The sequence below is a fragment of the Cnephaeus nilssonii genome (genome assembly GCF_951640355.1).
Source record: "Cnephaeus nilssonii genome assembly, chromosome: 1".
Taxonomy (NCBI): Eukaryota; Metazoa; Chordata; class Mammalia; order Chiroptera; family Vespertilionidae; genus Cnephaeus; species Cnephaeus nilssonii.
Genome location: NC_137072.1, coordinates 94,080,905 through 94,105,432, shown reverse-complemented (window position 1 = coordinate 94,105,432; position 24,528 = coordinate 94,080,905). Strand labels below are relative to the sequence as shown.

The following is a 24,528-nucleotide window of genomic DNA, read 5'->3' as shown; positions in this document are numbered from 1 at the left end:
AGGGGGTCGGAAAATGTCTTCCAAACCATTAAAGATTTAGGGAGAAAGTGTTTATATGTTTGTGTGTGAGAGTTCATTTTGGTTCCTTGTATTACAGAAGAAATATGTGGTTTGGGATATATGCTTTTAAGAAACTATTATATTCTAAACTTCTTTTCTAAAAGAAGGTATATTTTATTAATAACTAGGGATAATAAAATTCCCAAAATATAATATAAGCATATATCTCAGATTATAAAAGTAATTTTCAAACAGGTTAGCTATTTTTGTAATACATTTCAAATTAGTATTTTAAAGGTGCTTTTTGTTGTTGTTAATCCTCACCAGAGGATATTTTTCCATTGATTTTTTGGAGAGAGTGAAAGGGAGGGGGAGAGACAGAGAGAAACATCGATGTGAGAGAGACAGACACATCTAAATGGTTGGGTGGGGATCGAGCCTGCAACCGAGGTACATGCCTTTGGCCAGAATCAAACCTGGAACACTTCAGTCTGCAGGCCAACGCTCTATCCACTGAGCCAAATGGCTTGGGCTAAAAGTGCTTTTAATACAAAATTCTTGGGAGAATCAGTCATGAATTTTTTTAAAGCAAATAATCCAAACATAAGATAGATTAACCCACAATAGTTCTCACATTAATTTGGAATGGAACTAACATTACATGACTTTAGCCTAAGATGGCCTTACTTGCTTATTTCTTGCTTCACCAATGGCTAGTAAATTTCCTTCCAGGAGGTAAATATAACAGAAGGGAAAAAAAATTAAAAGTCTACAATAGGACTAAGAATGATATGGTAGTGAGATGTGAATAAAAGACAAGACCATGAAGATGATTAAAAATTAAGGGCCAGTAAGCAAAATGTAAATAAATCTCAAGTGTCTCAGAGACATAAGAGTTAAAATAGCCAAGAAAGTGTATAACATTTTTTTGAAATAGGTAAGGCCCAAGGAAAAAAGTGATTCCCAAAAGAGGAACTATAGCTAATTAAGAAACTTTTTTTAAAGGTCACTGTAAGTCATCTAAAACATGCAAATTAAAATGTGAACTTTCACCTAAAAACAAAACACAAAGTACAATGAAAGTTTCATCATACATTCCTAATTCTACAGTTTAACTGCTACAACCCCTCTGAAATGTAATTTTTATCAGGAATTAGAAAAATGTTCGTATCAATGCATGTTATATGTGGCTTGCTTTAAATATATATTTTATTGGTTTTTTTACAGAGAGGAAGGGAGAGGGAGAGAGAGTTAGAAACATCGATCAGCTGCCTCCTGCACACCCCCTTCTGGGAATGTGCCCGCAACCAAGGTACATGCCCTTGACCGGAATCGAACTTGGGACCTTTCAGTCCACAGGCCGACGCTCTATCCACTGAGCCAAACCGGTTAGGGCTGTGGCTTGCTTTAAAATACTCCAAAGACAAGGAAAGAGGCACATCTTCCTTACAGAATTCCAAATACTAGTAGGTTTATCTCCTCCCCCAACCTTGAATGAGGACTGGACTTAGTGACTCATTTCTAAAGGACAGAATACAGAAAGAGAAGCTAACTATATAGTAGAGAAACCTAGCAAACATTACCTTAACCAAAAGATTGAGGTAAACATCATTAGTGATGTTATGTTCATATCATGTACTCTTTGATATGATGTGGTGAGAAGGGCACTTCACCTCTGTGTATTCGTCTCAAAAACCATACCAAGTCAAATTATGAGAAAAATCATCAAACCCTAATTGAGGAGAATTCTACAATGGGCCTCATAAGGGCAAGGGCATCAAAAACAAGGAAGGCCTACAAAACTATCACAGACCAGAGGAGTTACAAAGCACACCAATACGACTTCCAGGTGATCCTAGGAAAGTCTATATATATAAAGCTCTCGCGGTGCCAATCGCACAGGTGTGTTTCAATCTGTCATTGCCGATCGTGAATTTGGTTGACACTTCTATTACAGAGAAAGGGCGAATAGTGATATTAAAATATTTCTTCTAATTAATTTCCTTTCAATGTGCACGAATTTGTGCACCAGGCCACTAGTAAATGATAAAAAGAAATAAGATTATTACTGACATTTTACTTAAGTCAGTAATACTGGGTAATGTACCATTAATTCCACAATCATCCATTGTTCTCCAGAAACTTGTGGAGATTGCCCTCCCTGTGATTCTACCAAGAGACTTATAAATTAATTTTTATTTGAGGCAGAGCTAGATTTCTGTCCTTCTATGCAAGCATTCAATCCCTTTACATTTTATGACTTGGAGTCTCTGGTCCCTGCTGCCGAAGCTCCATTGTGGTGCCAACATAAACTGAATGCAAGACTTGAAAAGGTCCTTTCCTTTCTTTTTTAAACAAATCCTCCAATTCCCACCTCAAAATATAACCAAATGTCAGCTTATCCTGTACACACCTCCAATCCATTCCTTTCTAAGAAAAAGAGAAACAGTCAGTTCTAAGAACCCAAAATCTGATTTGTCAACTTGATTCCTCCTTTATTTTTTTCAGAGTTGAATAATAAAAATATGTACCCTTATTTAACCTCCTCACTTTTTTTTCCAATCTCTAGTTTCCTCTCTTCAATAAAGGTTAGTTCCCTGCTCCTGGTTCCAAGAGCAATATTACTAAGAAATTCATTTCCATCATAAGCAATGAGTCATAGATCCAGTATGCTCGATGTGAAATTCTTGTGGTTAAGGGAGAAAATATGTAGAATTACTATATGCCCAAAATTTAAACCTACATTTTTCTTTATTAATTATTCTACATTAAAATGATTATACTGGTTCTGTTAAGGTAATCAGATGATGTTTTTCTCCTTGTTTTCTTAATTGACTATACTACATTTTACTTTATGAATCAAATTATATATAGGGTGTGGTAAAAGTAGGTTTACAATTGTGAGTACACAGAACAGTTTATTCTTGTATTGCTATTTATTAACTATTGTATTATTTCCATATTAACAACTCTAGACTTACTTTTGCCCCACCCTTTGGCTAATAAATATGTAAATTTATAAATATATGCAAACATTTATACATGTACACAAAAGATTCTACACAAAGTAAATACTAAAGGTTGATGCCCAAACTTCCACACATGAAAACTTAAACATAAATTTTTACCTATGGAGAGATGCTTGCAAATGGTCTAAAACATTAAGGATTTAGTATTTAAAAATAATTTAGAATTGATTGCCTCTGGAAAGGGGCTAGGACACAGAAGTAGTACTGAAACATTTCAAGGCATACCATTTGTATCTGAACTACTTATTAACTTTTAAAAGAACTTCTTTTATTTTTTTCTTTCTCTTTATTTATTTTTTTAGAGACAGGGTCTCACTATGTTGCCCAGGCTGGAGTGCAGTGGTTATTCAGAGGCGCGCTCCCACTGCTGATCAGCATGGGAGCTTTGAGCTGCTCCCGTTCACCCCTCCTTAGGCAACCTGGTGGTTCCCCGCTCCCGGGAGGTCACCACATTGATGCCGAACTTAGGGCGGACACCAGATGGGCAAAGCGCACTACAGCCCAGAACTCCTGGGCCCAAGCCATCCGCCAGCCTCAGCCTCCAGAGTAGCTGGGACTACAGGCCGCCACCGCACCTGGCAAGAACAACTTCTTTTGAAGTAAGCTTCCTGTTCCCCCTACCAGAAGGGACAAATAATTATTTAAATTTTCTCTTGAACAGAATATGATAAATTATCTTAACCCTCTATCTGACCCTCATTCCTAACTTAATTTGTTGGCTAGAGGTAATATGGTAAAGTAGATATCTTCTAAATTCTCTAAGTAAATGTGTAATAAAATGAACCAAATCTCATCATCAAAGAGAAATGACCAAATATAAACAGACCACACAATGGAAACTTCTGAAGTCGGCCTTTGCCCTAAATCTGAGGTAATCATTCTTTGCAAAATCTATTTTCAAAGTGTTAAGTCTGACCAAATAATCAAATCAATAACCCCTTCCCTGGGAAACTGACCTTTATTGATTTCAGAGAGGAAGGGAGAGGAAGAGAGAGCTAGAAACATCAATGATGAGAGAGAATCATTGATTGGCTGCCGCCTGCATGCCCCCTACCAGGGATCGAGCCTGCAACCTGGGCATGTGCCCTTGACCAGAATCGAACCCAGAACCCTTCAGTCTATAGGCCAATGCTGTATTCACTGAGCCAAACCAGATAGGGTGGAAACTGTCCTTTTAGATCATTTTGCAACCAACATTCCCTTTCACTTAGACCACATTCCATTTGCTAAGACCAGTATCTTTCCCCTCTGGACTTGCCCAGAATCCAGCCAGAAAAAGTCTGCCTGGAGTCCTTTAAAATCTCTGACTCCCAGTCCCTGGGTGCTGATGCCATTATGGGGCTCAGCCCATCTGGTCTCCAGATGACCTAATAAATTTATAATCCCTTACCACTTTGGCCTGATGCATTTCTTCTTCGGCGACCCTAATATTTGGTGCCAAAAACCCCGGGGGTTTCACGGAGAAAAGGAGCCATCACCCCGAATTTGCTACTCAGAGAGCAGTAGGCAGAGGCTGCTCGACCTGGGCTTACCTCCAAATCCAACTTGGGTGACATGGCCTCCCTCCCTTATTAGCCCTCCCGAACCAGCCAAGGAGGATGTGGGATGGGGAACCCTCCTTCCCATTGCTAATCTCCTCTCCCCTGCACTCTACACCAGTTCATTTCATCTCCAGTTAAGTAACAATTGGATCACCCTTCGGATTTCTGATTTGCTGTTTTCCGTCTCAAAGAAAGACCTAGCGCTAGGCCAGAAATCCTCTCCAGTCCAGCCTCTGGATCAGACTGTTTTCCTCTCTCTCTGGAGTCTGAGTAGACGGTGGGGATGTCCTCCTGGCTTCCCGGGTCTCCCTTTGTTGCTTACATCCTCTTCCTAATTTACACCATGGGGAATTGTTTTTCCGTCACCCCTCCCCCCAGAAAACACTTCTCTGGGATGTCTCCTCCGTAATCTTTTTTTTTTTTTTTTAACATTGATCAGCTGCCTCCTGCACACCCCCTACTGGGGATGTGCCCACAACCAAGGTACATGCCCTTGACCGGAATCGAACCTGGGACCCTTCAGTCCTCAGGCCGACGCTCTATCCACTGAGCCAAACCGGTTAGGGCTCCTCTGTAATCTTAACACACTTGGCCTTTCCACAGAGGTCCCGCCAAAGCACCTTATCTTCTATTGTAATACTGCCTGGCCACAATATAAATTAGACAGTGACTCACACTGGCCCGAGAATGGAACTTACGATTTAATAGTCCCTGGGACTTAGACAATTTCTGTCACCATAATGGGAAATGGTTAGAGATCCCCTACACTCCGCAATCATCCTTCTCTGTCAAACTTGCTCTACTTATCAAATCCTACTTCTCCACTCAAAGCCCCCTTCTGCCAACGCCAAACCTTTCCACCCTGAGGCTTCTGATCCTTCCTTCTCCGACCTGTCAGGTCCCTCATCCCTCCCTTTGACCCTTCCAATCACTTGGTTCTCTGTTCCCCTATGGGTCCCCCGAATCCACCTCATGTCCCTCCTCCGACTGTTCCGCTGTCTTAGGACTCCATCTCTTTGTCCACCTCCTCAGCCTCCTTACCGAGCACCCTTCTGACTCATTCCCAGGCAACCCAGCCTCCAGCCCCCGTCCTTCCCTCCCGAGAGGTAGCCAGGGCCAAGGGTATTGTCTGAGTACACATTTTCCATGTCTGACCTCGCACAGATTGAGAGGTGTCTTGGGTCTTTTTCCACTGACCTGACCACCTTTACTAAGGAATGTGAGTACCTGACCCCACCCTGTGACGTGACCTGGCATAACATCTACGTCATCCTGTCCTCTCTAACCCCAGAGGAGGAGTGCCTCTGGCTAGCAGCTCAGGACTACGCCGATGCCCTCCATAGACAGGACACGGTGGCAAACCAGGTTGGTGCTGACGCTGTCCCCCAAACTGACCCGAGATGGGACTATCAGGTCAATTCTCCAGCACGCCGGCTCCGTAGCCATATGATCACCTGTTTCATTGCCAGACTCAAAAAGGCTGCCTCTAAGGCAGTTAACTATGACAAACTTAACAGGATCACTCAAGGTTCTGACAAAAACCCAGCTCTCTTCCTCTCCCATCTCACAGAGGCCTTGCAGAAATTTACCACCTTAGACCTCACCTTCCCAGGGGGAACCCTTCTTCTGAACACCCATTTTATATCTCAATCAGCCCCTGACATACACCACAAACTCTGAAAAATAGACACAGGTCCACAAACCCCTCAAAGAGACCTCGTAACCTGGCCTTTACAGTCTTTAATAATAGAGATGAGGAGACCCAAATCCCAAAACAAAGGCAAGATCAGGCCAAGACTGAAGCCAGGAGGAGGCCTTTCAGCTCCTAGGCACTATTCTCACAACCCCAAACGAAGTACCGGTCCTCCAACCAAGGGAGGGGCTAAGCCTCCTCCGGGCCTATGCTTCAAATGGGACAAGGAAGGACACAGGCCCAAGTCCTGCCCAAACCTGAGACCCCCACCTGGGCCCTGTCCAAGGTGTGGAAGGGAAGGCCAATGCAAATTAGACTATAGTCTGGCCTCTCCAGGTCAGACCTCAGCCAGTCCAGCAGAGCCACCCTCTGGATCTCCTGGGAATGGCCACCAAAGACTGAAGCTGCCCAGGCTGATAGGGCCTCACAGACTTACATCACTAGGACAGAGCCTCAGGTAATGATTGTGGTGGCAGGTAAGCCGATCTCCTTTCTAATTGACACTGGGGCCAATTATTTTGCCCTCCGGGGTTAGATTAGTCTCACAGCCATTAACCACTTCACCTCTACACTGCATCTTACTAAATACCCCCTTTATCCACTCTTTTCTCATTCTATCCCAGTGCCCAACAGGGCTACCGTGTATTCCCCCATAAAGCCCAGTTGTCCCAAACCACAGTCACCTACCTCATTTCACTCTCACCCCACAAAGTCAAACCATTAACTTAGGCCATAAACGCCTTATCTCCTCCATGACTGTCCCCTCCTCTAGACAAGATATAGTTTCCTTTCTCGGGCTCACTGGTACTTTCTCCTCTGGGTTCCCAACTTTGGTCTTCTCGCAAGGCCCCTCTATGATGCGTGAGGAAGGGACCCCAAGGCCAGCATTCTCACCCCCTTTAATGGTCTAAAAAACTGCTCTCACCTCAGAGCCTTCTCACCCCCCTTCCCAAAGAACTTTCTTTACTGTAAAGAAAACACTGAAAACACTTAACAGTCTTGCTACTATCAGAAGCTGAACTCATTATCACCCAAACCTTAGCATGTTATCTCTAAGGAAAATGTGGCAGTTTTAAATCCAAGTAGCTGGTGGCCGGGAAACTACAGTCCTAGAACAGGCTGTGGTGCCTGCTTCTCCCCCACCCCACACCGCCTTTTCTCCAGCCTCATATGCCTATACATAATTTTCCAAAGTCTTTGGTAACTTAAAAGCTTTGAAGCATTGCTGGGTTAAATGACATACATTTAAATATAGCAAGTTTTAAGTTCACCTGATTTTACCTTTTGTTAAAGAAAATTCATAAACTAGATTTGGAACTGTTAATGTAATGTGCTTTGTTGAAGGTGTGTTTCTTGAAAGTGAGTGTGTTCATAAATGTCAATCTAAGAAATGCTGGTTGTTTACTTTTTGGTTATCATTGGAGAATTAAGGTTTCTAAGAGTTAAGAATTATAATTAAATTGGAAAAAAATTGTATAGGTTTGGTAATAGAAGGCATGAGGCATAGATATGCATTATAAAGGAAAAAGAAAGTACGTTAAAATTATAAGAAATTTTGTGAAAGTTGTAAAAAGGTTTATGAAAATTATAGAAGGTTTGTAGGGAGAAATGTTAAAAGGAAGTAATATAAATGACACAGGCCAGTAAGCCAGGACAAGCAGAATAGGAAAACTGAGATATTTAAACAGCAGTTTGCAGCCATCTAGAAAATCTAGATGCCAAGCAGTCTGCAATCATCTAGTAAATCCTATCTTCCCTAAACCAAGGACATTTAAGACATTTATGGTTTGACCCTAGCCGTTCTGGCTCAGTGGATACAGTGTCAGCCTGTGGACCGAAGGGTCCTGGGTTTAATTCCAGTCAAAAGCATGTACTTCATTTGCAGGCTCAATCCCCGGCCCCAAGTCGGGGCCATGCAGGAGGCAACCAATGGATATCTTTCTCTTACATCAATGTTGCCCTCTCTCTGTCTCCCTTCCTTCCACTCTCTCTAAAAATCAATGGGAAAAATATCCTCTGGTGAGGATTATCAACAACAAAAAAAGAGTAAATGGTTTGCATTTTTCCTCCCCAACCAGAGAGTAAATAGCTTAAATCAACCAACTCAGGGAGCCAGATAGTAGAAATCCAATTAGTGCCTTTGCCAACAACACCAAAGTACAAAAAAGTTAAGAGAATAAATCTTATTTTGGTATATTAAAACAGTTTAATAAATTATGTATTTTTCTCCCTACCTATCCCTCTAGAATTTGGCAATTCTTAATGAGTGGATCATGGCAATACGTTTCTTTGCATGAATTCAGTAAGACTGCTTTCCAATTGTGGTTTTATTAACCAAGATTTTGACTGGAATGTCATGCCTGAAAAAAATGTGCCTAGATTCGGGGCACCACAAGAAAGCACTCTCAAAACTGATTGAAGCCAATCAAAAGCCACTTACAAGAAAAAGCCTGGGGTGAGAAACCAAGATGGTGGCATAGGTAAACACCTAAACTGCTGCCTTGCACAACAATTTCAAAACTACAACTAAAAGACAAAACGGACATATTCCAGAACCACAGGAAGGCTGGCTGAGTGGAAATTCTACAACTAGAAGGAAAGAGAAAAGCACACTGAGACTCACAGGAGCTGCAGAAGGCAGAGGTACAGAGGCGCGTGCATGGAGAGGGCTGGCAACTGAGTACGCAGCTGGCTTTCTCAATTGGGAGAGAGATAAAAGCTCCCGACTGCTCTGAACTCCAGTTCCGGGTGAGACTCTGGGGTCCCAGACTCACACGGGGAGAAAATGGACTGTCAGGAAAGAGGAAAGCTCACTGGGACTCAGAGGAACTGCAGAAGGTAGAGGTACGGAGGCGTGCGCGTGGAGAGTGCTGACAACTTGAGTATGAGGCTGGCTTTCTCAATTGGGAGGGAGACAAAAGCTCCCGACTGCTCTGAATTCCAGTTCTGGGCAAGATTCTGGGGATGCAGACTCATACGGGGAGAAACTGGACTGTCTGGCAGCGGGCGAAACTCGAGGGCGGCTTTCTCTCAGAGGTGCTTGCAGCGATTACCATGGGACACTGAAACCCAGGGGCCTCTTAGGGCAGGGCTAACGGGAAACCAGTGCTGTCTGCTCCACCCTGAGACTCCGCCCCATCCAAGCTGAGCACAGAGGCTTTTGCAAGTCTTGTCTCATAAGGGTGTCTCCAGCACAGAAGTTCTCCCAGAGTAAACACAGCTGATCCTCACAGCCAATTGGCCTGGAGGTCAATTCCTCCCAGTGATACCAACAACAATTAAGGCTTGACTACAACAAGACTGTGCACACAGCCCACAAAGGGGTGCATTAAGAGTGTCCACCTCAGGGAACTGGGGAGGCTGAGCCACTGGGCCCTATAAGACACCTAGCACACAAAGCCACTCTATCAACTCAGGGAAGCAGCCAAAATGTGAAGACAAAGAAACAGGTCACAAATGAAAGAAATGGAGGAAAGCAAACGACTAGGTATAGAGTTCAAAATCACGGTTATAAGGTTTTTCAAGAATTTTCTAGAAAAGGCTGATAAATTTAGCGAGACCCTCAAGGATATGAAAAAGGACCAACTAGAAATTAAGCATACACTGACTGAAATTAAAAATAATATACAGAGATCCAACAGCAGACTAGAGGGTTGCAAGAATCAAGTCAAAGATTTGAAATACAAAGAAGCAAAAAACACCCAACCGGAAAAGCAAAAACAAAAAAGAATCCAAAAATATGAAGACAGTGTAAGGAGCCTCTGGGACAACTTCAGGCGTACCAACATCCGAATTATGGAGGTGCCAGAAGAAGAGAGAGAGCAAGATACTGAAAACCTATTTGAAGAAATAATGACTGAAAACTTCCCCCACCTGGTGAAAGAAATAGACTTACAAGTCCAGGAAGCGCACAGAACCCCAAACAAAAGGAATCCAAAGAGGACCACACCAAGACACATCATAATTAAAATGCCAAAAGCAAAAGACAAAGAGAGAATATTACAAGCAGCAAGAGAAAAACAGTTAGTTACCTACAAGGGAGCACCCATACGATTATCAGCTGATTTCTCAACAGAAACTATGCAGGCTAGACAGGAGTGGCAAGAAATATTCAAAGTGATGAATAGCAAGAACCTACAATCAAGATTACTCTACCCAGCAAAGCTATCATTCAGAATTGAAGGTCAGATAAAGAGCTTTACAGATAAGAAAAAGCTAAAGGAGTTCATCACCGCCAAACCAGTATTATATGAAATGCTGAAAGGTATTCTTTAAGAAGAGGAAGAAGAAAAAGGTAAAGATAAAAATTATGAACAACAAATACATATCTATCAACAATTGAATCAAAAAATCAAGTGAATAAAAAAATCTGATGAACAGAATAAACTGGTAAATATAACAGAATCAGGGGCATAGAAAGGGAGTGGACTGACAATTCTCAGGGGGAAAGGGGTGTGGGGGGTGCGGGAAGAGACTGGACAAAAATCGTACACCTGTGGATACAGTGGGGGTGGGTAATAGCAGAGGGTGGGGTGGGAACTGGGTGGAGGGGAGCTCTGGGGGGAAAACAGAGGAACAATTGTAATAATCTGAACAATAAAGATTTATTTTTTTAAAAATAAAGAAAAAGCCTGGTACCTTGCTTGATTATATGGTTCATGACAGTTTTTTCAGTCCGGCCTAGTCAGGGATGCCACCCAAAAATTAACAGAAAGAGCCTCATAGATTAGAGAACATTAATCAAATTCATGGGACTACTGGCTAAAGAATATAAATTGGACCACTTTTGAACCTTCACCAACCAGTCTCTCAGGGAAATCATGTTGCTATAACCCCTCACTCCAACCATGAGGAATCTATACAGTGCTCCAGCCAACTACAATCAAAGTCCATCTGCTTATGATCTAAATGACCCCCCCCCCCAAAACAGGAAGCACGGAAGCAATGACCTCTGACCCTATTCCATAAAATCAAAAGGCTGGAATAGGTCTGATCAAATAATTGAACTGACACCCCGGCCCCGGGAAACTGACCTTTAAGATCATTTCGCAACCAACATTCCCTTTCATTTAGACCACATTCCATTTGCTAAGCCCAGTACCTTCCCCTCTGGACTTGCCCAGAATCAGGACCCACCCAGAGAATTCTCCGCTGAGAAAAAGCCTGCCTAGAGTCCTTTAAAATCTCTGACTCCCTGTCCCTGGGTGCTGCGCCATTTGGGGGCTCAGCCCATCTGGTCTCCAGATGACCTAATCTATAATAATAAAAGCATAATATGCTAATTAGACCAGACAGTGGAATGTCCTTCCGGACAAAGCCGCAGTGACTGCGAGGGCCAAGGGCAGGCAGCCACGGCAGCCGGCAGAGGCAGCAGTGGTGGGGTGATGGGGACAGTGCCTTCCCCTGATCGGCCCAGTCACCTCCCGCAGAGGAAGGCCAGGCTCCCATGGGGAGTGGGCCTAAGCCATCAGTAGGATATCCCCTGAGGGCTCCCGGACTGTGAGAGGGGGCAGGCCGGGCTGAGGGACCCCCTCCCCCAGTGCACGAATTTTCGTGCACCAGGCCTCTAGTAAATTTATAATCCCTTACCACTTTGACCTCATGCATTCCTCCTTTGGTTACCCTAACACAAATTGTACCTTTCCCTTCCCCTATTCACCCTCTGCTGGAAGCTTTAACAATTAAGACGGGGTCCTCAAACTTTTTAAACAGGGGGCCAGTTCACTGTCCCTCAGATCGTTGGAGGGCCAGACTATAGTTTAAAAAAAACTATGAACAAATTCCTGTGCACACTGCACATATCTTATTTTGAAGTAAAAAAACAAAACGGCAAAAACACCCGCATGTGGCCCGCCGACCGTAGTTTGAGGACGCCTGAATTAAGAGAATCAAAATAGTAAAACAACAGTGTACATACCAACTATTAATGTTGCTATAATGTTTTATCAAATTGAGTTTAAAATAAAGGCAAATGGTAATACATTTAAAAATTCATTTTTAAAATACATATCAAACAGAAGGGAAAAAAACAAGGGGGGCTAACACAAGTTTTGTTTTAGGTTTTTCCCCAAAGCACATCCAGAATCAAAGACACTGGATGCATACTGGGATGGCAAACAGAAATAAGGTGAAGAAGGATAAGAGATAATAAATATTACAACCCAGTAAATAAGAAATCAATTCTTCTTTCTAGAACTTTCTCAACATCCCAACCATAATTCCACCTCTAAGGTTCTATTTTAAAAAATCTAAGATGTACAAAAGTGGTTATCATAGTTTTATAATAGTAAAAAACAAGGAAAAAAGGGAGTTCCAGTCAGGATGACAAAGAATTAAGAAAAACAAAAACTAGAATGATGTATTATGCAGCCATATGTTTCATTTTCTTTCATGACATGGGGAAATGATCACAATACAATATTAAAGTATACTAAAGATTAAAAAAAAATAAGCATAGCCCTAGCTGGTTTGGCTCTGTGGATAGAGCGTCGGCCTGCAGACTGAAGGGTCCCGGGCTCGATTCTGGTCAAGGATACGTGTCCGGGTTGCAGGCTCAATCCCCAGTGGGGGGGGGCATGCAGGAGGCAGCCAATCAATGATTCTCTCTCATCATTGATGTTTCTATCTCTCTCCCCCTCTTCCTTCCTCTCTGAAATCAATAAAAATACATTTTAACAAATAAGCACAGCACTTGCACTAAGTATAAAAAAGCACAGAAAAACACACACTCGAAAAAGTTGAAAGAAAATATACCCAAACTTTAAAATTGGTTATGACTTGGTAACATGATTTTACTTTGTTCATTTTAAATAAATCTATAATAATAAAAGCGTAATATGCTAATTAGACTGGACAAAGCCAGGGCTGCAAGGGAGGCCCGGGTCCCAACAGCTGGGGGAAGGAAGGCCTACTCTTGCACTAATTTCATGCATCAGGCCTCTAGTATCATATAATGATCATATATTAACTCCTATAATTAGAAAAAAATTTTGAATGCAGAAAAACTAATTTAGATGTTTTTGTTCATCCTCATCTGATGATATTTTTTCCATTGTTTTTACAAGTTAGAAAATAGAGATGCTGGCCAGTGAAATGGGGAACTCAGAAAAAGCATTTCTAGAAAAAGCATCAATTCTATTGATTAGAGCAACCACGAAAGTGAATCATGTCAGAAATTGCTAGAACTGCCCCCAGGACATTCAAGGAGCCTATACTTGAGTTTGCTCTCTATTCTTTAACTTTATTCTAAATTACATCGCAGAGGTAACTACTCACCTCTAAAAATAATGTTTTTCTAGAAACAGCTTTCTGATTCTAAGATTTTACCCAGTAGCCAATTTAAAAACTGATCAACCAAATGATCAGGGCTATCCCAAAACTCTGGCTACCTTGCATATTAAACAGAGAAAACAAAGTATTTGTCTATTAATTCCAATATTATTATATTACTAGAGGCCCGGTGCACGAAATTTGTGCACGGGGGGGTGGTGTGTGTCCCTCAGCCCAGCCTGCACCCTCTTCAATCTGGGACCCCTCCAGGGCAGTCGGACATCCCTCTCACAATCCAGGACTGCTGGCTCCCAACCGCCCGCCTGCCTTCCTGCTGATTGCCCCTAACTGCTTCTGCCTGCCAGCCTGATCATCCCCTAACCACTCCCCTGCCAGCCCGATTGCCCCTAACTGCCCTCCCCTGCTGGCCTGGTTCCCCACAACTGCCCTCCCCTGCAGGCCTGGTTCCCCCACACACAAGTGCCCTCCCCTGCAGGCCTGGCCGCCCCCAACTGCCTTCCTCTGCCAGACCAGTCACCCCTAACTGCCCTCCTCTGCAGGCCTGATCGCCCCCAACTGCTCTCCCTGTCAGGCCTGGTTCCTCCCAACTGCCCTCCCCTGCTGGCCATCTTGTGGTGGCCATCTTGTGTCCACATGGGGGCAGCCATCTTGTGTGTTGGTGTGATGGTCAATTTGCATATTACCTCTTTACTATATAGAATACTATATACTAACATATAGTTGGGATTACTTTTATCAGATGACCCAGCATCTCAAAGTAATAAGGAGCTCAAATTCACCCACATACAATATTTTGTGAGGCCTTATAAAGATAACTTGAGAGCAATACAGAAATTAAACCATATTTTCTCTTAAACCATATTTACATCTCTGATGGGCAAGAAAAGGATACAGACTCAAATTAAAATCAAGCAATCATTATTTGTTAAAAACTGTACTAAAGCTACATGAGAGAAGTTAGAAATTTAAAAATTTTAAATGTTGAAATAAACTCCATTATATACCCTAAATATCACAATTCTCTGTGCTTAAAAAAAAACAAAAAAACAATTCTCTGTGCTTAAGAACTCTCTGAATTCTATCATGACATTCAAAAAAATTCAAATTAACAGCCAAGCAATTATAGTTACAAATTTCTTCTATATTCCCTCTACTGATCCATTAAGGTGACCGTACATTGTTCCATCTATAAGTAGCTATTTATAAGAGAAAAATATAGTGAAAACCACTTCTGAAATTCTTAACATAAAATATTTTTACAGGCCCTAGCCAGTTCTGCTCAGTGGATAGAGCGCTGGCTTGCAGACTGAAGGGTTCTGGGTTTGATTCTAGTCAGGGGCATGTGCCTCGGTTGCAGGCTCTATCCCCGGTCCCAGACAGGGTGTGTGTGTGTGTGTGGAGGGCGACCAGTAGATGTGTCTCTCTCACCTCAATGTCTCTGTCTCCCCGCCTCCCTTCCACTGTCTTTAAAAATCAATAGAAAAATATCCTTGGGTGAGGATTAAGAAAATATAATTTTTTTTTAACAGGATAACAAAAAGCTTAAAGACACTCTTTCAGAGGACACACTATTCAAGAGGAAGAGACTAGAGCAAGCTTAAAAAAAAAAAAAAAGGACAACAGTCCTAGCCAGTTTGGCTCAGTGGATGGAGCGTCAGCCTACGGACCAAAGGGTCCCAGGGTCAATCCCGGTCAAGAGCTCGTACTTTGTTACAGGCTTCTCCCTGGCCCAGGGCCCTGGTCGGGGCTCGTGTAGGAGGCAGCCAGTCGATGTGTTTCTTGCACATCGATGTTTCTCTCTGTCTTTCCCTCTCCCTTCCACTCTCCCTAGAAATCAATGGAAAAATATCCGTGGGTAAGGATTAGCAACAACAAAAAAGACAACAAAATGTTTTCTTTCCATAGAGAAGAGTGGGAATGTATAGAGGAAACAAGGTCAGCGTGACCAGAAAGCCTGTGCAAGGTTTCATTGTATAGGTCACATGTAGATTAGAGGATGTCAAGTCTTCATTTATTCAGATTCTACAAATGACAACTTCACAAGTGGTACTATTAAAACTGTGGGGATGCATCAGTTCTCAACCTCTCATTTAAGGAGGAAAGAACTGATGCTCATAAAGCTCCAGTGACTTCCCAAAGTCACGCAGCAGAGGTGGGATTCAAACCCATGTCTTCTCTCACTTCTCCTTTCCTGAAAAGGATATTGCTAATAAGTCCTCAGGGGACTAAGTAACTGGCAAAAGAGTTATGAGAAGGATATAGAAAAAAAAAAAAGCCCCTTCCTCCACAAGCGACAGAGAAGTAGAAATACTCTGAATTACAAGATTCTTAATTATAATTAACTCATATGATAATAATTATATAGCAATATCATTAGCCAAAATAAATGTCACAGACAAATGACTTCTGTGATAATCTGTCTGGAGAAAGTTCAAGTTCAAAGAAAAGGAGAACTATTTCTCTCAACCTTCTCACATTGCTATTAAGAATAACTCTTCAAGGTCATCAAGAATGTCGTTAGCTCCTTAATTCCTCCATGTCTCTGCAGCACAAGCCTCTATTAAAGGGCCACCTGAGGGGTTGCCGCCACTCTTCTAGAAATTCCAGTTACTATGGCCCTATTTTCCTATGGCTTAGACATTACTTTCTTTCCTCAGTGACCCCTTTTTCCTTAGCAGTATTTGATCGTATTATAGGAATTACCTTAGGGAACACTTGCTAAAATATCACGGGACAGCAGAAAGAATACATCTTAGATAAATGATTCAAGTTATGGCACTACTACTGAGAATGGATAAATTACTTAGTCTCTCTGTGACTTCAGTTTCTCTAACTATAAAATCGGAGTGTTAACTGAAACTATTCATTTTAAAGGGTTGTTGCAAGGATCAAGTGAGAATTTGTAAGAGTGCTTTCTAAACTGTAAAATGCTCTGGGCCAATTCAAGTCTAAGCCCTTAGATTTGAAATGTATCTTCAACCCTCAGCCAAGTTCTCTGTATACTGCTTTAGAGCATTTGTATTCCCCTGGGGCTCAGCTATCACTCTTGGGCATAAAAGAGAAAGGGAAGAAAGAAGTCTCTGTTCTAAATCTTGGTCTCTCACCTAAAAACTTCCTATCCTTACTTGGCTGTTCCTTACTCCTGTACAATCCCAAACATTCTCTCAAGGTCCAGGAGTAAACATGTATTATAAGTAGCTAAATAAAAGAAAACTTTTCAATTGAATCATCTTTGTTTACATTCAATAGCATAACCCAAAGTTTCATATTCAGAGAATGTCTTCTAAATTTCTACTCAAGAGTATTCAGTAGTCAAAAAAAGAAAAGAAAATAACATATGCATTTCATAAAATAAAAGAGTACTTAGTAGAAATACTCTGAATTGCAACATTTAAACTCAGGGTCTATGTTTCGTAAGGTAGAAACAGAAAAATTCAACAGAAGATTATATAAAAACTAGAGGCCCAGTGCACGAAATTCGTGCATGGGGGGGGGGGGTCCCTCGGCCCAGCCTGCACCCTCTCCAATCTGGGACCCCTCAAGGGATGTCCGACTGCCCGTTTAGGCCCGATCTCACTGGGATCAGGCCTAAACGGGCAGTCAGACATCCCTCTCACAATCCAGGACTGCTGGCTCCCAACTGCTTGCCTGCCTGCCTTCCAGATTGCCCCTAACTGCTTCTGCCTGCCAGCCTGATCACCCCCTAACCACTCTGCTGCCAGCCTGTTTGCCCCCAACTTCCCTCCTCTGCCGGCCTGGTCACCCCTAACTGCCCTCTCCTGCAGGGTTGATCACCTCCAACTGCCCTCCCTTGCAGGCCTGGTCCCTCTCAACTGCCCTCCCTTGCAGGCCAGGTGCCTCCCAACTGCCCTCTCCTGCTGGCCATCTTGTGGTGGCCAACTTGTGTCCACATGGGGGCAGGATCTTTGACCACACGGGGGCAGCTATATTGTGTGTTGCAGTGATGATCAATCTGCATATTACTCTTTTATTAGATAGGATTCCATACTATCACAAATCACAGTGTGTATAAATTGCTCATAAATGTTAAGAAAGCACTTTTCAACAGCTGTATTACAAAGTACTAGTGACTTCTGAAACTGTGAGGTACAAGTAATGTTATAAGTTTATGCCTGACTTACTACATCATTCAGGTAAATTAGAGTAGAATCTATTCTCAGTATCATTCTCATTCACTTGCTTGCCTACATAACTTTTTGAGCAGAAGGAATTATGGCTACTGCTCTCCCAACTCATGTAACTTACATCCTCTCTCAATCATGCTGCAGCCTAGAAACTTTAACACCAAAGATTTCAAAATGTCAAACAAGTCAGTTTCTTCCACATTACCTTTGCTAAGAGTAACAAAGCAAATAATACATACTATGTTAAATTAACTTGTTTTTTGAAAAGTATATTGTAAGCTAAAAAAGGTAGCAGCCAGAACACTGATCTCTAGGTCTGGGGCATATACCATGAAGATGCTTACTGAATCCCTAACTTGATTTAAAGAACCTTTATTAGCTGTCAAATTTTGAAAAGTGCTGCACCTGTTACACTTCTCAATGAGTGTAGTCAAGTAAAAAACCAGCTTCATCCTGTATTTTTACAAAGCTGAGACTCACATCAATGCTTTGACCTAAGTTTAAAAAAAGGAAATGAAAAGTCAATATGAAAATAAGCAACAAGAAGGTAACTTTCCCCAGAACAAATGCACTGAAGTTTGAAATGTTATAAACAAAATATAAACACTACTATACACCTAAAAATTTTAACACTTTTCCAAAGAGTTTAATTTAATTTTAAAAGTAATACACATTTATAGTTTTAAAATTCAAACACAGAAAGATTTAAAAAAATAATAAAACTGCAAAAGTAAAGGGTACTCTCCTCTCCTCAGAGGCAACTTCTAGGTATTGCAAGTATATGTATGCTATGTATACTTGTTAAATTACTATTGAAATCACCACACTTCAAATCACTACAATGTTTTAAATATGACTTATTTTGTAATTAGACTGGTTGCTCTAATTATTTAGAGCTTGGGTTAACTACTTAAAACTACCATGGTGCAGCACAATATTTACTAGTATAATGGTGAAAATTAGAAACTACATTAATCTCCAAAATTAAATAAACCAGTTTATTCAAAATATCTTATAAAATACGGCCAGTTAAAATCAAGTTTAGAAAGTTTCTAAGGCCATGTTATAAAACTCATTAAGTTAAACAAACAAGAAATTAGGTTACAAATCTAAGTGAATATTATTTCTCATTTACACCAAAGATGAATTTTTAAAAAATAAAACACTGCAAAGAAATATGTAGAGAGATGACTTTTGAATGAATGGATTGTATTTTGTTGTTGTTGGCTTTATATATTACTATCATTTGTAGCTTTTCAATAACAAACATGTCTTTTGTTTAAAATGGTAAGGGAAGGGCTATTAGAAATGCGTAGCCAATTTAAATTTAAATAGAACAAAACAATTGATGAAAGTCGCACTACTAGCATATTCGGATAGCTAAAACAGGTAGATTTATTTAACACAAGTTTCATGATTCTGTAAGTCAAAAAGACTAGTCAATACTGCTGTAATATAAGGTACATGAGCTTTGTGTCAAGGGAAAATTGGGCTTGAATCCCAACAGTACTAGTAGCTTTACCTTGGGCAACTTACCTAAATACCCAGAGTCTGTTTCCTCCAGTGTAAATTAGGGATAACAATATCTGACTTGGAGGGTTGATATGTCAGGTAAACTTAATATAAAGGAAATAAAGGGACTGACATATATATTCCATAAATAGTAAATGCATTATTGATATTCCGACAGGTAATTGTTTTTTAATGTCAGACTCAAATAATTTTCAGCCCTCTTTCAGAATGGCTTTCAAACTGCCAAACTGTTCTTTACCTAACCGCAGTTCCTACTGATACGTACCCAACTATGGAAACAATCATTCAAATGGAACAGTACATTCAAGAGGAACACAGACATATTCACCAAGTTCATTCATTCAACCAACGTTCATTGAGTACCTACTATGCAGTGAAAAGACATGTCCCCATTTTCAGAGTTTAATTTCTAGTGTGGGAGACTGAATGTATATTTTAAAATAGGAAATTCCAAATAGTGACAAATATTATGCAGAAAACAAGAGAAGTCAATGCAATGCAATCTCCTTGAAGAGGCAACATCTGAACTAAGAGCTGAATTATATCATGGAATTAGCAGCAAGATCTGGGATTAGAGTAGTGAAGCCACAGGGTACAAGCAAGTGCAAATGCCCTAAGGCAGGAGCATGCCAGGCAAGTTCCAGGAACAACGCTAGTGGGGCCTAGTGGGGCCGGAACAAAGGAAGAAACAGATGTGGCCAGGCTCCGTCACACTGATCTAGTGCCAAACAGGTAGTGCCTGGCAAGCCTTAGTAAGGAGTTTGGATTTTATTCTGAATGTGATGGGAGGCTTTCAACAAAGGGGCAACAAAATCTAATCTACATATTAAGATCTTCTCTAGACTGTAGTAAGAGAAACGAACCATAAAAAGCCTAAGTGGAAGCAGGGAGACCAGCAGGTTACTGCAGAAGGCCAGGTCGGAGATGGTGATACTTGGCAAAGGTGGTGGCAGTAAAGGTGGGAAGAAGTGGATAAATCTAGAATATATATTAAACACTATAACTTGAGGCAAATCAAAGAAAAAGAGTTAATCAGATAAGGAGTAGTTAGCATCTGGGACTGATTTTACCCAAGAGATACAGAATGAAAATAGAGGTTTAGAGGTTTTAGGTAAGTTTATGACTAATGGAAACCAAAAGGGTTAGCAGCATATGTAGGGTACTTCGCAATATGTACTTATCCTTTGAACCTGAGGTGAAGTGGACATTTCCTTCTCTTTTGGCACCACCCATAAAGCACACATCCAAGATTCAATGTCAATAAAGCATACTTAGTATGATTCATAAAGTAAATCTTTCAGGATCTTACTGCTGCAGGCCTGGACAGCTGGTCAGCATTGGGAGCATACTGTGACTATGAAATAGAACTAAACCTCTACCTGAATCAAATCACTAAAATAGCAAACACTTTTGAAACTTCCATATCGTCAACTCAAGTTATTCTGTGCTTGCTCTTCCGACAGTTAAACTAGAAAGGCCTTACTTTGCCACACAACGCATACTAATTTCTTAAATCTTGTATCACCACAAATATCTGGGAGGAAATCTTTTAAAAACATCATTTGTATTGTTATGGTCTGGCAAACATACAGTGAATAGTCCTTAAAAGTTAAGGTCCAAAAGTCCACATCCGAAAAAGCAGGTGACAGCTTTTCTTGTAAACCATTTTTGTATAAAATATATAAATTCCACCCGGGCTGGGTAGCTCAGTTGGTTAGAGCAGTGGCTCTTTGGCCCCTTGCGGCTCTTTGGCCCCTTGAGTGTGGCTCTTCCACAAAATACCACGGCCTGGGCGAGTCTATTTTGAAGAAGTGGCGTTAGAAGAAGTTTAAAAAATTTGGCTCTCAAAAGAAATTTCAATCATTGTACTGTTGATATTTGACTCTGTTGACTAATGAGTTTGCCGACCACTGGGTTAGAGCATCGCCCTGATATGCCAAGGATGTGGGTTCAATTCCCAGTCAAGGCACATAGAAGAACAACCAATGAATGCATAGATAAGTGGAACAACAAATTGAAGTTTCTCACTCTTTCTCTCTTCCTCTCTATCTTTGAAATCAACAAATAAAATTTTTAGATATATGTATAAATGCCAAAAAGAAGTCTGAAAGGATATAAACCACAACTAACATTGGTGGTGGCAGGAATATTGATTATTTTTTCTTTTTCTTTGTTTATATGCCTCAATCAACATTTTTTCCCCCAATTATCACAAATTATTTTGTGTAAGCAAAAATATTCAGTTATGCATTAGCATTAAAGGTTAAAAAAAAAGAACTGCAAGAAAACAACTAATTCAACAGGACTCCACCTGTGGTGTTAAGAAAAACATTTCAGCCCTGGCCAGTGTGGCTCAGATAGTTGAGCAGCAGTCACCAACCTTTCGGACCTCACCGACCACCGGCTGCCCACACTGCTCCAGAGCACCAAAAGGTCATGGGTTCGATTTCTGGTCAGGGCACATGCCCAGGTTGTGGGTTTGGTCCCCGTCCCGGATCTCGGATCTCGATGTTTCTCTCTCCCTCCTTCACCTGCTCCCTCTCCTTTCCTCTCTCTCTACAATCAATTTTTTTTTTTTTTTTTAAAGAACGAAAAAAGGTCTCAACTGCCCTCGCAGGAGGAAGAAATTTGTCAAGCAGAGGTCCACACAAGTAGGTCCCCTGCAAGGTAGTAGTCTAAATTCATTAAGAACGCTTCCCGGATTTGATAAGGGACAATCAATTAGCACATACTTCTGTTTTTCTTGCTTATTGTTTACCAAAGAAACACTTCAATTAATGAGTTGGGGGTGGGGGTTCTTTTTAAAAACCAAGTTAGGACAAAAAGGAGGTTTGGTCTTCAGGTCTCCTTGGTGTCTTGGGGGGAGGGGGGCCACGGATGGTGGCCGGCCTGGCAGCAGGCTACGCTGGAGGAATCTTCGGGGCCAGTCACCCCCGAAGTGGAACACACGCTTTCAGCCTCCTCCACGGAAATGGGCAGCGAGAACGCTTCCTAAAGGGTTCTCAAGACTAAACCAGCTCAGACAGTTACTGAGACTGAAACAGCTGAGACAGTCACTGCCCTCCAAGTTACTGTGGGCATAGCTGCCAACGATTTCTGACAATAACACCCCAAAACTGGACGGTCTCTCTTCAACCAACACAGGCGAATATGTGCGTAAAGCTCATCCGACTCTCTTGATGCAAACCCAAGATATTAAGGCCACAGCTTCGGTTTTGCAAACTAGGACAAACCAAAAACATGCTACGGACTCTCTCCGGCTAACCAACATCATCTGGGCTAAAATCTTCCCATCGCACAGAAACGGCCACTTTGGAAAACTTCGGCTTTCCACGGCAACATGGGACTTCAGGTACTCCTGTCATCAGTTTATCGCACACAATCTGTGCTACCTCTTTACTGGCAGCTCTGGTTCCACTTACTGAGCAAACGGGGGGGGGGGGGGGGGAGGGAATCCTTTAAATTCGCAACACAATACAGGATAAAAAGCTCCCGCTTTCTAGATGGCAGCTTTCCTGTCTCATCCATCACAACAAAGGACGCACCTCAGTGCCTTCCTTAAACCTGGCCAGGGCTGAAAACCAGAGGTAAAGGATATAGTGTGAATTTCAGGATGTGTGGGTTTCTCCCACCAGCTACGTAACGACTCCCTCTCTTCGTTTACTCCATGAAACGCCTCCACCCGAGTTAACTGTCTCGCCCTAAAAATAAAACCACCCGGGGCTATCGTCCACTTCCCTGCCAAGCCCCGACTATGGTTTCCTGCAGAAAAGCCAAATTGCAGGCTCTCTGCCTTCGCTCATCGCGGGGGGAGGACCCGGGCTCGACAGCAGCGGGGTTCTCCCGGGCAGACTCGCCAGCCCGGCCGGGAACCACCGACCCCGAGCAGCAGTCCCGCTCGGTCGTAGCCACCGCAGTCCGCGAGAGCCGGAGGGACCCCCCGCCCCAGGAAAAACCGGGGTGAGGAGAGAAGGTGGGCCGCCGCAGGAGACACACTCACCCGCCCAGAAAACAACCGACGGGGCGGGGAGGATGGGGGCCGGGAGCTCGGCTCGGCAGAAAGACCGCCTGGGGCTTCCGGAACGCGGCGGCGGCGGCGGCGGCGGCTCCTGGCCTCGGGCTTCCTCCCCTCCTCTGTTTTGGTGCGACTGACCACGTCACTATTAGCCACGAGACCCGGATCTGCCCGCTCCCGCGGGCGGCGGCGCAACAGATTGCAGCTGCTCGAGACCCCGGCGGCGGGTCTGCGGAGCGTGCGCGAACTCCGCGCCTGCGCAGTGCGTCGGGGGCGCGGGGGGAGGCGGGACGGGCGCGGGCGTCGCGATATTCGTGGGACTGATTTGCGGCAGTTGCAGTTCCGGTTGAATGGGGCGAGGCCTCGCGGAGGTTGAACGGCCCCCACGTCGTCGCCTCTGGTTTGTCCGAGGGGGACTGTTTCCTCTACCGGGCGTCCCTGTTTGCCTAAACGGATGGCTGTCCCCGACTGGAGTCTTCAGATTTAGAATAGCGCGGGTGGAGGTGGGCGCAGGTTGATGTCCGCCGAGACAGGGTACCACTACGGAGATTGTTTTTGACCGAAACTCAGGGCCAGGTGAAAACGGGACATAGAGGATTTTTGTCTTGGATACAAAAGGACGTTGAATGTGGCATTTATTGATCCCCTTTACCCTCACATGTTTACACCCAGGAAGCTGGCTACAATGAAGCTCAAAAGGAGTATTGAAAGGAAGATGTCACAAAAGACGACTTGCTGGTAGAGAGAGAGAGAGCAGGGGACTGGAAGGGGAAAGCTGTGAGGTCGAAAACAGGATCCTATTTCACTTAAAGTGAAACCATCTAAGATTGTTAAGCCAGCCTAAGCCTGGGATACTTTGACCTTAGGTGCTGGAATAAGGATACTATTTGTGGAGTAAAAATCGTCTTTTTAGACCAAGTTGGAGCTTCCCACTCTGGCCTTAGTGTCACTGCTAAACGTTTGGGGCCCAGGAAATCTCCCAATTTGGCAAAATTTAGGGCTCCTCTATTGTTTTCTTAAGGTCCATGCGTTGACAAACTTAATTAAAATAGAACCAGTGGTGAAAGTGGAGTTCCAAGAAAGGTTTCACAAAGGTGCCTCTTGGCGTGTCCTGCAGGAGAAGTGAAAGTTAGCTGTCTTTCTCACTCTGACTTGGTGACTTTTGCGCCTGTCCAGATTTCTACCTCAGCCATTTAGTTAATCATCTCAACTACCTGAGTCAACTTGAGAAAATTAGTATAATCTGCGAGAGCTTTTTAATTAAAGTGCTTGAACACAGGTA

The 24,528-nt window shown here is 42.6% G+C and overlaps 1 protein-coding gene across 1 annotated transcript in view; it reads right to left on the bottom strand.

Annotated features, from left to right (window-relative positions):
- The window catches only part of SMIM14 (small integral membrane protein 14), a 57,676-nt gene extending 34,185 nt beyond the window's left edge, over nucleotides 1-23,491 (bottom strand). Inside the window, exon 1 of the mRNA XM_079769227.1 lies at nucleotides 23,232-23,491. The gene's annotated coding sequence lies outside the window, so the exon portion shown is untranslated. The remainder of the gene's footprint in view (nucleotides 1-23,231) is intronic.
- Between the last annotated feature and the right edge of the window lie 1,037 nt (nucleotides 23,492-24,528).